General features: G+C 42.8%; 1 protein-coding gene across 1 annotated transcript in view; it reads left to right on the top strand.

Moving 5' to 3' along the window:
• The first annotated feature begins 1,740 nt into the window (after positions 1 to 1,740).
• Positions 1,741 to 15,109, top strand: part of P2RY2 (purinergic receptor P2Y2) — a 41,079-nt gene continuing 27,710 nt past the window's right edge. The window contains exon 1 of the mRNA XM_083362162.1: positions 1,741 to 1,899. The gene's annotated coding sequence lies outside the window, so the exon portion shown is untranslated. The remainder of the gene's footprint in view (positions 1,900 to 15,109) is intronic.

Below are 15,109 nucleotides of genomic sequence, written 5' to 3'. Positions count from 1 at the left end.
GTACAGCAGAGCAGAGCAGAATAGAATAGAATAGAATAGAATAGAATAGAATAGAATAGAATAGAATAGAATAGAATAGAATAGAATAGAATAGAATAGAATAGAAAATATGGAACAGAACAGAATAGAATAGAATAGAATAGAATAGAATAGAATAGAATAGAATAGAATAGAATAGAACAGAACAGAATAGAATAGAACAGAATAGAGCAGAGCAGAGCAGAATAGAATAGAATAGAATAGAATAGAATAGAAAATATGGAACAGAATAGAATAGAATAGAATAGAATAGAATAGAATAGAATAGAATAGAATAGAATAGAATAGAATAGAATAGAATAGAATAGAATAGAATAGAAATAAGGAATAGAATAGAGTAGAGTAGAATAGAATAGAATAGAATAGAATAGAATAGAACAGAACAGAACAGAATAGAATACAATAGAATAGAATAGAACAGAATAGAATAGAAAATATAGAATAGAATAGAGCAGAGCAGAATAGAATAGAATAGAATAGAATAGAATAGAATAGAAAATATGGAACAGAATAGAATAGAATAGAATAGAAATAAGGAATAGAATAGAATAGAATAGAATAGAATAGAATAGAATAGAATAGAATAGAATAGAATAGAATAGAATAGAATAGAATAGAATAGAATAGAAAATATGGAACAGAATAGAATAGAATAGAATAGAATAGAAATAAGGAATAGAATAGAATAGAATAGAATAGAATAGAATAGAATAGAATAGAATAGAATAGAATAGAATAGAATAGAATAGAATAGAATAGAATAGAATAGAAATAAGGAATAGAGTAGAGTAGAGTAGAGTAGAATAGAATAGAATAGAATAGAATAGAATAGAATAGAATAGAAAATATAGAATAGAATAGAGCAGAGCAGAATAGAATAGAATAGAATAGAAAATATGGAACAGAATAGAATAGAATAGAATAGAAATAAGGAATAGAATAGAATAGAATAGAATAGAATAGAATAGAATAGAATAGAATAGAATAGAATAGAAATAAGGAATAGAGTAGAGTAGAGTAGAGTAGAATAGAATAGAATAGAATAGAATAGAATAGAATAGAATAGAATAGAATAGAATAGAATAGAATAGAATAGAATAGAATAGAAAATATAGAATAGAATAGAGCAGAGTAGAATACAATAGAATAATAGAGTAGAGTGGAATAGAATAAAGTAGAACAGAACAGAACAGAACAATGACTTTATTGTCACTTTAAATGTACATTAATACATTAAGGTGAGTTTTCATTGCATGTAGCTCTCAAAGGGTAACTACCTCCAATATACACTGCACGACGACGATGACAACAACAATAACGCACACACACACACACGACCCAGGGAAACGACCCAGCAGTCTAACAAACCTGTTTCCCACCGGCCCGAGTTGAGCAGCCTTGAGCGAGCGGGTCGATTCCGGGCTCGGACACCCGGGGGCGGCCAGGAGCGGCTTTCGCTCTCCCCGGGGGGCGATGGGGTGTCCCGGCTTTCTCTGGCCAAGGGTGAAAAGTTGCCCAAAGTTTGGCCCGGGCTTCGCTGTGGCGCCGCGCCCGGGAGAGAGCGGCCGAGAAGCCGTGCCCTTTCTCCCCCCCCCCCCGGGCATCCAGGCAAGGGTTGGCCCAGCCAGGCCCCCCCCCCGGGCCCGCCTCCCTCTTCCGCTTCTTCTCCTCTTTCCCCACCGCTCTTGCGCCGGAGGCTGCTGTTCCCGGGCGGGCTCGGCTGGAGCAACATCTCGAGGAGGAGGAGGCGAGGAAGGACCGGAGGAGGGCGAGGAAGGCAGCCCGCTTGGGGGGGGCGGCTGAGCATGGACCCCAAAGGCAGCCGGCAGCCCTGAGAGGCACCCCGGCATTGCTGGAAGGGTAAGTCAACTCGGGGGTACCTTGGAGAGAGAGGGAAGGGGGGGGAAACACGGGTTGTGTGTGCGTGTGTGTGCGTGTACAGATTGCTGAACCAAATCGGGTGCGACGCGCGTTTCAAGATTGCCTGTGGGCGCATTCCGGCACGCTCGGGGCAGAGTGAAAGCCTTTATGGTAACTTTATTAAAAGTTTCAGGCAGGAAGGGTGAAAGCTCAGAGGAGCTGATGCTTAAAGTAAGGGAAAGGGGGAAAGGAATGGGAAGGGAAGGGAAGAAAGGAGAGAGACAGAGAGAGAGAGAGACAGAGAGAGAGGAAAGAAAGAAAGAAAGAAAGAAAGAAAGAAAGAAAGAAAGAAAGAAAGAAAGAAAGAAAGAAAGAAAGAAAGAAAGAAAGAAAGAGAAAGAAGGCAAAGAGAAAGAAAGAGAAAGAAGGCAAAGGAAGGGAAGGGAAGAAAGAAAGAGAGAAAGAAAGAAAGGAGAGAGAAAGAAAGAAAGAAAGAAAAAAGAAAGAAAGAAAAAGAAGGCAAAGAGAAAGAAGGAGAAAGAAGGCGAAGGAAGGGAAGTAAGAAAGAAAAAGAAAGAAAGAAAGAAAGAAAGAAAGAAAGAAAGAAAGAAAGAAAGAAGGCAAAGTGAAAGAAAGAGAAAGAAGGCAAAGGAAGGAAAGAGAAAAGAAAGAAAGAAAGAAAGAAAGAAAGAAAGAAAGAAAGAAAGAAAGAAAGAAAGAAAGAAAGAAAAGGCAAAGAGAAAGAAGGGAAGGGAAGGGAAGAAAGAGAGAAAGAAAGAAAGAGAGAGAGAGAGAGAGAGAGAGAGAAAGAAAGAAAGAAAGAAAGAAGAAAGAAAGAAAGAAGGGAAAGAGAGAGAAAGAGAAAGAAGGCAGAGACAGAGCGAGGAGAAAGAAGGAAAGAAAGAAAAGAAAGGGAGGGAGGGAGGGAGGGAGAAGAAGGAAGGAAGAAAGGAAAGAAGGAAGGAGAAGGGGAGAGGAAGAGAAGAAAGAAGGAATGACAGAAAGGAAAGGAAGGGAGGAGGGAGGGGGCAGGAAAGGAAAAAAAGGGGGAAAGGGGGAGAAGGAAGAAAATGAAGGAAAGAAGAAAGGAAGGAAGGAGGGAGGGAGGGAGGTAGAAGGAAGGAAAGAAAGAAAGAAGAAGGGAAAGGGAGGAGAAAGAGGGCGCTGAAGGAAGGAAGAAAGGAAAGAAAGAAGGCAAAAGTGCGGAACAAAAGACAAAAATATAAATGGAAACACTTGCTCTACGGTGGCTATACAACTTTTGTTTTTTTTCTCTAATCTACTCTCCTTTCCAATCATCACACCCACATATCCTAATTCCGCGTTCTTTCTTTTTTTCCCCTGTTTCATGCAAAAAAAAGTCCAAAAAAAACCCCACCACCACCTTCCAATCAGCATCCAATTTATCTTTTCCCTAATCAGAGCTGTCAATTTTGCCCCGCCCTCTTCTCCACCCACTCTTCCCAGGGGGTTGGGCTAGATGACCTCCCAGGTCCCTTCCCACCAACTCTGTTATTATTCTGTTGTTATTTGTTTTTTTCTGTTGTGGGTGCTTCGTCACTGGAAGAGTTCCAAGGGAAGCTTGGCCTGCCACTTGTCTGGAATGGTACAGGGGGGGGGGGGTTGGACTAGAAGACCTCTGAGGGGTCCCTTCCGACTCCGCTACTTCTTCTACTCTATTATCCGTTCTAGATTTTATCCTCCCCGGGTTTTGGGTCACTCCCCTCTTCCCTTGCCTGCTTCCCACTCACAGCCCTCCCACTCTCCCCCCCACCCCCGGTACTATTTTTAGACACCGTTTTCTCACCTCTGACTTTAAATAGGTTGGGACCTTCCCAATGTTGATCTATGATATTAAGCATTGCAAATGTCTCTAAAATAAATGCTACCCAGGCAACATTCCAACATGGCCTCGAGACTACAATTCCAATAACAGAATAACGGAAGAGTTGGAAGGGACCTTGGAGGTCATCTAGTCCAACCCCCTGCTCAGGCAGGAAACCCTATACCAATTCAGGCAAATTGGCTGTCCAGTCTCTTCTTAAAATCCTCCAGGGATAAAGCCCCTACAAATTCTGGAGGCAAGTAGTTCCACTGGCTAATTGTTCAAACTGTCAGGAAGTTTCTCCTTAGTTCCAGGTTGCTTCTCTCCTTGATGAGTTTCCATCCGTTGCTTCTTCTCCTGCCTTCAGGGGCTTTGGAGAATAGCTTGACTCCCTCTTCTTTGGGGCAGCCCCTGAGATACTGGAAGATTTGCTATCCTGTCCCCCCTCGTCCTTCTCTTCCTTAAACGAGACATGCCCAATTCCTGCAACTGTTCTTCATATGGTTTCGGCTCCAGTCCCCTAATTATCTTTGTTAGGATGTGGCTTATGACAGTTATATGATTTATGACCGTTTTCCACGCTTACAACCGTTGTAGCATCCCCCTGGTCATTGGATCAAAATTCAGATGCTTGGCAACTGACATGTACTTACGACGGTTGCAGTATCCCAAGGTCATTTGATCCCCTTTTGTGCTACCTTCTGACAAGCAAAGCCAATGGGGAAGCCAGATTCACTTAACAACTGTGTGGCTAACTTAACTGCAGTGATTCCCTTAAAAACTGTGGCAGGAAAAGTATATAGGAACTCACACATGTCATACAAGCCACCTTGCCTACCCTACAAGGTTCTATCCAGGTGCCGGAACTCCGTTCTGAGCGTAAGCTTGAGTGTCTCGGCGACGTTTCAACGAGGTCCCACTCATCATCTTCAGGCTTACTAACCATTTTTTGTTCTTCGAAGTCAACTTCTAGAATTTTAAGAATATTCAGTCTTCCTGGACAATTTTAAGAACTTCCCCAATTTTCAAAGCATTTTTAAATGGTATTCTAATTATGGGTATATATAACTATTTGAAGGGACGCGGTGGCTCAGTGGGTTAGGACGCTGAGCTTGTCGATCAGGTTGGCAGTTTGGCGGGTCGAATCCCGAGTGCCGCGTAGCAGAGTGAGCGCCTGTTACGCGTCCCAGCTTCTGCCAACCTAGCAGTTCGGAAGCACGTAAAAATGCAAGTAGAAAAATAGGGACCACTCCGGTGGGAAGGTAACGGCGTTCCGTGCGCCTTTGGCGTCTAGTCATGCCGGCCACATGACCACGGAGACGTCCTCGGACAAGCGCTGGCTCTTCGGCTTTGAAATGGAGATGAGCACCGGCCCCTAGAGTTGGAAATGACTAGTACACATGTGCAGGGGAACCTTTACCTTTACCTATAACTATTTGAGGATTTGGTTGATTTCACAGAAATCTCCATTCAGTATGTAACTGTTGGCTGACAGGGTGAAGGTTTCAATAGCCGAATATTTCAATGAGCGAAATCTAATATTAGTCCTAACTAAATTAAGCCACTTCTCCTACCCAGCATCATTCAGATGGTGTTGAGTTTCATCACTTAACCCATAATCCCCATGAACAGTAAAAGCCAAAGGACTGAATAGCGCCAGCTTGTAAAATTCTGGAACAGACACACCGAGATCCATGGGAGAAGAATAGAATAGAATAGAATAGAATAGAATAGAATAGAATAGAATAGAATAGAATAGAATAGAATAGAATAGAATAGAATAGAATAGAATAGAATAGAATAGAATAGTTACAGAACAGAACAGAATAGAATAATAGAATATAGAACAGAATATAATAGAATAATAGAATAGTTACAGAACAGAATAGAATAATAGAATAGTTATAGAACAGAACAGAACAGAACAGAACAAAATAGAACAATAGAATAGTTATAGAACAGAACAGAATAATAGAATAGTTATAGAACAGAATAGAATAGAATAATAGAATAGTTATAGAACAGAACAGAATAGAATAGAATAATAGAATAATTATAGAACAGAACAGAACAGAATAGAATAACAGAGTTAGAAGGACCTTGGAGGTCTTCTAGTCTTCTAGGTCTATTTATTATAAATTATAATAAATATAAAATAAATAAAATAAGTATATAATAAATATATAATAAATTATAAATATAACAAAATATTTATTATAATGATAATAATAAATAAATAACAAACAATTAGGCAAAGCCTTTTTGAGCGATTGGAGCCTAGGCAGAACCCAAAGTAGTATTCACACAACGTTTGCTAACACCCGAGATGTAGCGCACGCACACCCCCACACCCCAAGGGGTTTCTCAGTGGTGTGAAGGTTGCATCCTTACGGGGTGACAGGGACTGCATTCCCGCCCTCTCTGACTATTTAAATTTAGATTTAATTGGCCTGTTCGCTTAACATGGTACCAACAGTTTAGGAGTTTAGCAGCAGCAGCACACGGACGTTTGCAAGCGTGTTCCAACAGGATGCAGTCGCTGAGATCCCAGGAAGTAGTGGGTGATCCTTTGAATCACGTAACCAGCCTGGAAAAACTTTACCAACAGCGTTTTGCATTTGCAGGAAAAATCAAATGCATAGGTATAGTCTAGGTGGTACCTTGCTCAATAGTAGTAACTGTGAGAGGGATCTCGGAGTCTTAGTAGACAATCCCTTCAATATGAGCCAGCCGTGTGCTGCAGCTGCCAAAAAAGCCAACACAGTGCTAGGCTGCATTAACAGAGGGATAGAATCAAGATCAGGTGAAGTACTAATACCACTTTACAACCTAGAAGAAGAAGAGAAGCAACCTAGAACTAAGGAGAAACTTCCTGACTGTTAGAACAATTAGCCAGTGGAACAACCTGCCTCCAGAGGTGGTGAATGCTCCAACACTGGAGGTTTTTAAGAAGAGACCGGACAGCCATTTGCCTGAAATGGTATAGGGTTTACTGCCTGAGCAGGGGGTTGGACTAGATGACCTCCAAGGTCCCTTCCAACTTTATTATTATTATTATTTGAAGATTTTACATCAGTGTTTCTCAACCTTGGCAACTTGAAGATGAGTGGGACTTCAACTCCCAGAATTCCCCAGCCATTCTGGGAGCTGAAGTCCCCCCATCTTTAAGTTGCCAAGGTTGAGAATCACTGCTTTAGTGTGTTTGTGTGTGCGTGTGTGTGTGTGTGTGTGTGAAATGATATTAAGGAGTCTCTGGGATAGCAAAGTGGTCTGTTCCTGTTTCAAATGAGAGAAGAATCGCTCTGCAAAAGTAGCACACCAAGGTTGAATTTTCCGAACAATTAAGAGTCCATGTTGCTGAGCCTATATAAAGTCAAAAAAAAAAAATATGGAAGCTGCAATAGCCAGATGTCCTCAAGATGGCGGTAAAGAGACACACAGAAAATCTCAACTCTTTGCTCACCCCTTGTGGCCATCCATTTTGGTACAGGTAGTCCTTAACTTTCAACAGTTCCTTTAGTGACCATTTGAAGTTACAAGAGGACTGAAGACAGTGACTTACAACCATTTTTCTCACTTATGACCCTGGTAGCATCCCTGCCAAACTCGGACACTTGGCAAATGACTCATTCTTATGACAGTGTCCTTGGGGTCATGTGAACCCCTTTTGTGACCTACTCACCAGCAAAGACAATGGGGGAAGCCGGATTCACTTAACAATCGTGTTACTAACTTAACAACGGCAACAATTCACTTAACAACAGTGGCATGAAAGGTCGTATAAAGGGGCAAAATTCACTTTTAAAAATGTTTCACTTAGCAACAGAAATTTTTGGCTCAATTGTGGGTGTAAGTCTAGGACGACCTGCACAAAGTTTATATATATATAAAAAAAGGAAGCTGCAATAACCAGATGTCCTCAGGAGAGCGGTAAAGAAACACACAGAAAATCCCAGCTCTTCGGTGACCCCTAATGGTCATCTATTTTAGCGATTTGGGAAATAAAATATTTTGATGGTCTGGCCATCTGATCCTGCCAAAAAATTTGGTACAACTCCATGGATTCAACCTTTCCACACCCCAACATGCACATGGGCTGCAATGTTGCAAAATAGGCAGATCCAAATAAACCTAGCGGACAATCCCTTCAATAGGAGACAGCCGTGTGCTGCAGCTGCTAAAAAAGCCAACACAGTGCTGGGCTGCATTAACAGAGGGATACAATTGAGACCACATGAAGTGTTAATACCACTTTACAAGGCCTTGGCAAGGCCACACCTGGAATACGGCATCCAGTTTTGGTCACCACGATGTAAAAAAAGATGTTGAGACTCTGGAAAGAGTACAGAGAAGAGCAACAAAGATGATCAGGGGACTGGAGGCTAAGGAACGGCTGCTGGAATTGGGTATGTCTAGTTTAATGAAGAGAAGGACGAGGGGGGACAGGATAGCAGCCTTCCAATATCTCAGGGGCTGCCCCAAAGAAGAGGGAGTCAAGCTGTTCTCCAAAGCGCCTGCAGGCAGGACAAGAAGCAACGGATGGAAACCAATCAAGGAGAGAAGCAACCTAGAACTAAGGAGAAACTTCCTGACAGTCAGAACAATTAACCAGTGGAACAACTTGCCACCAGAAGTTGTGAATGCTGGAAGTTTTTAAGAAGAGACTGGACAGCCATTTGTCTGAAATGGTATAGGGTTTCCTGCCTGAGCAGGGGGGGGTTCGACTAGATGATCTCCAAGGTCCCTTCCAATATTATTATTATTATTATGAACCTTGCCCGCATTTTATTTCCATGTGGGATGAAATCTCCCTTGATGCAATGCTAGAATGGCCCAAAGCCAATTTGTTGGTTTCTTTTTTTTTTTAGAAAATACATATTTATTATGGTTTGTCACGTGGTCGGCCAGATTATGTAGACTGGATTTGGCATTTTGTCCACTTATCAAGTCCTTCTCAAGGACCTGGCAGATGTGATTGTTTGATTCCGTGAAAGGTGTTCTTTTTTTAATTAAATGTATATGCCATTCATCTCGCTAACCAAGCAACTCTGGGTGCCTTATCAGATGGAAATGAACATATATAAAGCATTAAAGTGATAAATATGAACGGAAGAGGGTGGAAATTAACATAGGTGTCTTTCTCAGCCGTCCTGTGCATAATTGTTGGTTTCTGAAGAAACCAGTAAATGGGCAGGATGTTGTGCAAAAAAAGGGGAATTACGGGAACTTCAATCGTTTCTTGCAAACTTGAGGACCGTCATGGTCACAGGACTCCAATTCCAATCAATCAACACATCTAAAAGAAACAACAAACTGCAAAACAACAAGATTTCTCTCTCTCTCTGTGTGTGTGTGTGTGTGTGTGTGTGTATCTTTATTTCCTGTTTTCAGCCTTATCTCAAAGGCCATCGAACAGGCTGTAGTCACACCGGACAGTTCATATATTTGTGTAAATTACTAACAAAGAATTTAGGGAGGCTGATATGCATTTCGGACTCATTAGTCCTCATCAGTCAGTCATACCCTTCTGAATCTCAGAAGGGTATGACTGACTGATGAGGACTAATGAGTCCGAAATGCATATCAGCCTCCCTAAATTCTTTGTTAGTAATTTACACACACACACACACACACACACACACACATATATATATATATATATATATATATATATATATATATATATATATATATATATATATTCATTCGGGTTTTTTCTCACGTAGAATTGAAAGTATAAGAGCAACGTTTCGACGAAATCTCATCTGTCATCCTCAGGCTGGTGGCTTTGAGATTTCGTCGAAACGTTGCTCCTATACCTTCAATTCTATGTGGGAAAAAAACCCGAATGACCAAAGATCTACATACAAACACCCGCGAAAACCTCAGAAAACATATATGTATGTATGTATGTATGTATATGTATGTATGTATGTATATATATATATATATATATATATATATATATATATATATATATATATAGCGTTGTGATACTAATTTCCACTGTGTGTAAATAAGCCTGCCATATCCCAGAGAAGTGAGTTAATCGTTGCTGTTTTTTTGAACAGGCTTCTAGAATTGGAAGAGCTGCTTTAATCATCTATTTTATTTTTTATTTTATTTTTTTTAAAAAAAGTTCTTGAGGACATCTAGTCTGACTCTGACCCCTTTCTCACAGCAGGAATCCACATTGCATTATCCCAGACAGAGGATATCCAGCTTCCTCTTGAGTAAATGCAACAAAAGGGAGGGTCCCACCTCCTTAGATCATAGGATTCCACTGTTCAAACTGTTTTTTATGTGGAGCAAATTTTTCTAGGACTTCATCAGGATTTGCTTTTCTGTAACCTGAATCCATTCCTGCCAGACCTACAACGGTGTTTCTCCATCTCAGCAGCTTTAAGATGTGGGGACTTCAACTTGCATTCAGGCTGGGGAATTCTGGGAGTTGAAGTCCACACGTGCTGGTTGAGGCATTCAGGAAGTCACCGTCTCCTGGTGATTGGCCCAAAGTCCTCCAGCTGGCTTTCATGGCTAAGGCGGGAGTATAACTCACCATCTTTTAGTGATTGGCCCAAAGTGATCCAGCTGGTTTACATGCCTAAGGTGGGACTAGAATTCACCGTCTCCTGGTAATTGGCCCAAAGTCACCTAGCTGTCTTTTGTGCCTAAGGCGGGCCTGGAACTCACAACTTCCTAGTGATGGGTCAACCCAGCCCAGTTTTCATGTCTAAGGCACGATTAGAACTCACCGTCTCCTGGTGATTGGCCCAAAATCACACCTCTGGCTTTCATGGCTAAGGCAGGACTAGAATTCACCGTCTCCTAGTGATTGGCACTAATTGCCCAGCTGGCTTTCGTGCCTAAGGTGGGACTAGAACTCACAACCTCCTAGTGATTGGTCAACCCAGCCCAGCTTTCATATCTAAGGCAGGACTAGAATTCGCCATCTCCTGGTGATTGGCCCAAAGTCACCCAGCTGGCTTTCATGGCTAAGGCAGGACTAGAACTCACTGTCTCCAGCTGGTTGGGCCAAAGTCACCCAGATGGCTTTCATGTCTAAGGAGGGACTAGAACTCACCGTCTCCTGGTGATGGGCCCAAAGTCACCCAACCGGTTTTCGTGCCTACGATGGGACTAGGCTTCACAGTCTCCTGATCATTAGCCCAAAGTCATCCAGCCGACTTTCGTGCCTAAGGTGGGACTAGAACTTTGCTTAACAATCGTGCCAAAACGTCGTAAAATTGGACATAACTCACTTAACAAGCGTCCCGCTTTTAATAGAAATCCGGGCTCAAATTGTGGCCCTTAAGTCAAGGACTACTGTATGTTTTTCCCTTAACTCGTAGAGTTTTATTTCTCGTTTGGAGCGGTAGCGAATCTTTGCCGATTCTGTAAAGGGGAGAAAATGCAGAAATTTCGGTTCGGGAAGCAGAGCATTGCGTCGAAATTTGAACTCCGGCTGCCCCACGGTTGTTTTCCCCCCCTTCAAGCCTGTCTGGCCTTTGAGCCGTTTGATCCACCTGTTTCCCCCCCTCCCCGCTTCGACTGACTGACGTCCAACGGGGTGGCGAGGCCTGACCTTTTCCAACAGCCAGAGGCCTTTGTTCTCGGAGTTTCGGAGCTGGGCTGTGGAACAATAGCTCTGGAATGAACAATGACAATCGCTCTTTGGAACCGGGCCTTCTCACCTTTCACCAGAACGAGCGTCGGACTTGCATTCCTCCTGGATGATCCTTACAAGCGGTTTCGAACGGAAGAAGTGTTTTTCTCAGCTTTGGCCGTTTGAAGTTGGGTCTTTATGGAGATTCTCCGTCCTCCAAGGTCCGGGTTGTCCCGAAGATGCTTTTTCAGGAGGGAATTGGACTTTTCTTGTTTTTTTTATTTTTTTATTTTTTTATTTTAATCCCATTTATATCCCGCCCTTCTCCGAAGACTCAGGGCGGCTTACAATTTAAGCACAAATCAAATGTGCTTAGCAATAGCCTTCATTCTATGTATATGCCTGCTTATTAGGGCTTTCACACACACCCCAGCGGCATTATTACAAAGTCAGCTTATTGCCCCCAACAATCTGGGTCCTCATTTTACCTACCTCGGAAGGATGGAAGGCTGAGTCAACCTTGAGCCTGGTGGGACTCGAACCTGCACTAATTGCAGGCAGCTGGTGTTACTTAAGGAGGCATTAGCCCACTGCTCCACCAAGGCTCCTTTCTTTGAAGACGTTTCGCTTCTCATCCCAGAAGCTTCTTCAGCTCTGACTGGATGGTGGGGGAAGGGAAGGATTTATGTTCCTTGCAGAAAAACTGGTCATTTGCATCCTTTTTAGAGGGTCGTTGAGGCCACCTGGAGGTTTGTCTGTATCCTCAGGGTCACCCGAGTGGTGCAAATGGGGGTGGAGCCTTCTTGGAACTGCGGAAAGGACGGTGTTGTAGACTGGAGATAGATCGATCCCCCGTTTGCACCACTTGGGTGACCCTGAGGACACAGACAGACCTCCAGGTGGCCTCAACGACCCTCTAAAAAGGATGCAAATGACCAGTTTTTCTGCAAGGAGTATAAATCCTTCTATCCTTCACCATCCAGTCAGAGCTGAAGAAGCTTCTTGGATGAGAAGCGAAATGTCTTCAAAGAAAAACAAGACAGTCCAGTTGCCTCCTGAAAAAAAGCATCCTTGGTTTAAACTAATGGGTTTGGGGGTATTTTAATTTGTAATTTGTAATTCTTTATTGTTAGGGCTAGATTAATTGAATCTTATTTTTAATTTTTGTATGTTGTATTTTTATCGCCCTGTGCACTGCCCTGAGTCCTTCGGGAGAAGGGCGGTATAGAAATTAAATTAAATAAATAACATAAATTAAATAAATAAACTGGGTGGACTTCAACTCCCAGAATTTCCCAGCATTCCCCCACAGTCACAAAATGGATGCTGGGCAAGCAGCATGTGTGTTTATGATGGTCACTGTGATCTCCACGTGGTGATCTTCCCAACAGGCTTCTGACCAGCAAAAAAACAAGGGGGGGAAGCCAGATCCTCTTAACAACTGCACGAATGTGATTAATAACCGTGGCAAAAAAATGTCATAAAATTGAGCACGGCTTACTTAACAACCGCCTTGCTTAGCAACGGGAGTTCTGCTCCAAAACTGCGGTCGTAAGTTGAGGGCAACCTATAGTGTCAACGCTGGTCTCTTTGAAGGCCCTGGTGTTTTGCATCTCTCCAGTACTTGAAGGGAAGATGGGCGTGAAGGATTTAGAAAACTGATGATCCGGCAGAATGGATTGTGCCGCGTAAACGGTATTAAGCGCACGATGTTCAAACATGTTCCCTTTTTTTTTTTTTGAAAAGAGCACCTCTCCCCACGGCCTCTCCTTAAATACAAGCCACCCAGGCGAGGGAGGAAAAATCCAGCCCAGCCCTATAACCTGCTAGATTTCCGTCTGCCAGGGAATTTTATTCTGCTCGGCTTTTTATTGGTAAAAGCAGGATACAGAATAACAGAGTTGGAAGGGGCCTTGGAGGTCTTCTAGTCCAACCCCTTGCTCAGCTAGGAAACCCTATAAAATTTCAGACAAATGGTTGACCAACCTCCTCTTTAAAACTTCTAGTGTTGGAGCAGCCATAACTTCTGGTGGCAAGCTGTTCCACTGGCTAATTGTCCTCACTGTTAGGAAGTTTCTCCTTAGTTCCAGGTTGCTTCTCTCCTTGATTCGTTTCCATCCATTGCTTCTCATCCTGCCTTCGGGCGCTTTGGAGAAGAGCTTGACTCCCTCTTCTTTGGGGCAGCCCCTGAGATACTGGAACGCTGCTATCCTGTCCCCCCTGGTCCTTCTCTTCATTAAACTGGACATCCCCAATTCCAGCAGCCGTTCCTTATATGTTTTAGCCTCCAGTCCCTTGATCATCTTTGTTGCTCTCCTCTGTACTCTTTCCAGAGTCTCAACATCTTTTTTTACATCGTGGTGACCAAAACTGAATGCCGGATTCCAAGTGTGGCCTTACCAACGCCTTGTAAAGTGGTATTAACATTTCACGTGATCTCGATTCTTTCTCTCTGTTAATGCAGCCTAGCACTGTGTTGGCTTTTTTGGCAGCTGCAGCACACGGCTGGCTCCTATTTAAGGGATTGTCTTCTGGGACTCTGAGATTGGGCTGCTTTTTTTCTCTGCCATTTGAAACCCGGATCATATCTTCTGTCCCTCCCTTCTATTCCCCCTTCTGGCTCCTGGCAGACCCTAGGTGACCATGCGTAAGACATTTGAGGAGGTCAGTTAAAGATATAATAATAATAATAATAATAATAATAATAATAATAATAATAATAATAATAATAAGAAGAAGAAGAAGAAGAAGAAGAAGAAGAAGAAGAAGAAGAAGAAGAAGAAGAAGAAGAAGAAGAAGTAGTAGTAGTAGTTGTTGGAAGGGACCTTGGAGGTCATCTAGTCCAACCCCCTGCTCAGGCAGGAAACCTTATACTATTTCAGACAAATGATTGTCCAGTCTCTTCTTAAAAATGTCTAGTGTTGGAGCATTCACCACCTCTGGAGGCAGGTTGTTCCACTGGTTAGTTGTTCTAACTGTCAGGAAATTCCTCCTTAATTCCAGGTTCCTTCTCTCCTTGATGAGTTTCCATCCGTGGCTTCTTGTCCTGCTTTCAGGTGCTCTGGAGAATAGCTTGACTCCCTCTTCTTTGGGGCAGCCCCTGAGATATTGGAGTAGCGTCATTCAACTGTGATTAGTTTGGACTGTGGAGTTTATGCGTGATGGGACACATAGCACAAATCTGTATATGACTAGTTTCTGATTGGTGGGTTGAGTAAGTCGGTTGGGTGAAGTTACCCACAGTGAAACTGAAAACCTACAGCCAGTTTTGTGAATTTGAACCTAGAGCCAGTTTGGTATAGTTATTAAGGCATCAGGCCGTAATAACTTACTGTAATAACAATAAGCTAGGAGATGGTGAATTCTAGTTTTGCCTTAGACACGAAAGCCAGCTAGACAAACTTGGACCAATCATCAGGAGACAGTGAGTTCTAGTCCCATGTTAGACATGAGAGCTGCCTGGCTGACTTTGGGCCAATCACCAGGAGACGGTGAGTTCTAGTCCCGCCTTAGTCCTGAAAGCCACCTGGGTGACTTTGAGCCAATCACCAGGAGGCGGTGAGTTCTAGTCCTGCCTTGGCCATAAAAGCCATCTGGGTGACTTTGAGCCAATCACCAGGAGACAGTGAGTTCTAGTCCCGCCTTCGGCATGAAAGTCGACTGGGTGACTTTGAGCCAATCACCAGGAGATGGTGAGTTCTAGTCCCGCCTTAGCCAAGAAAGTCGACTGGGTGACTTTGAACCAATCACCAGGAGACGGTGAGTTCTAGTCCCGCCTT

Source organism: Vipera ursinii, assembly GCF_947247035.1.
Source record: "Vipera ursinii genome assembly, chromosome: 4".
NCBI classification, from domain to species: domain Eukaryota; kingdom Metazoa; phylum Chordata; class Lepidosauria; order Squamata; family Viperidae; genus Vipera; species Vipera ursinii.
Note: the sequence above shows the minus strand (reverse complement) of the source record. Positions and strands in the feature narration are given on the sequence as shown.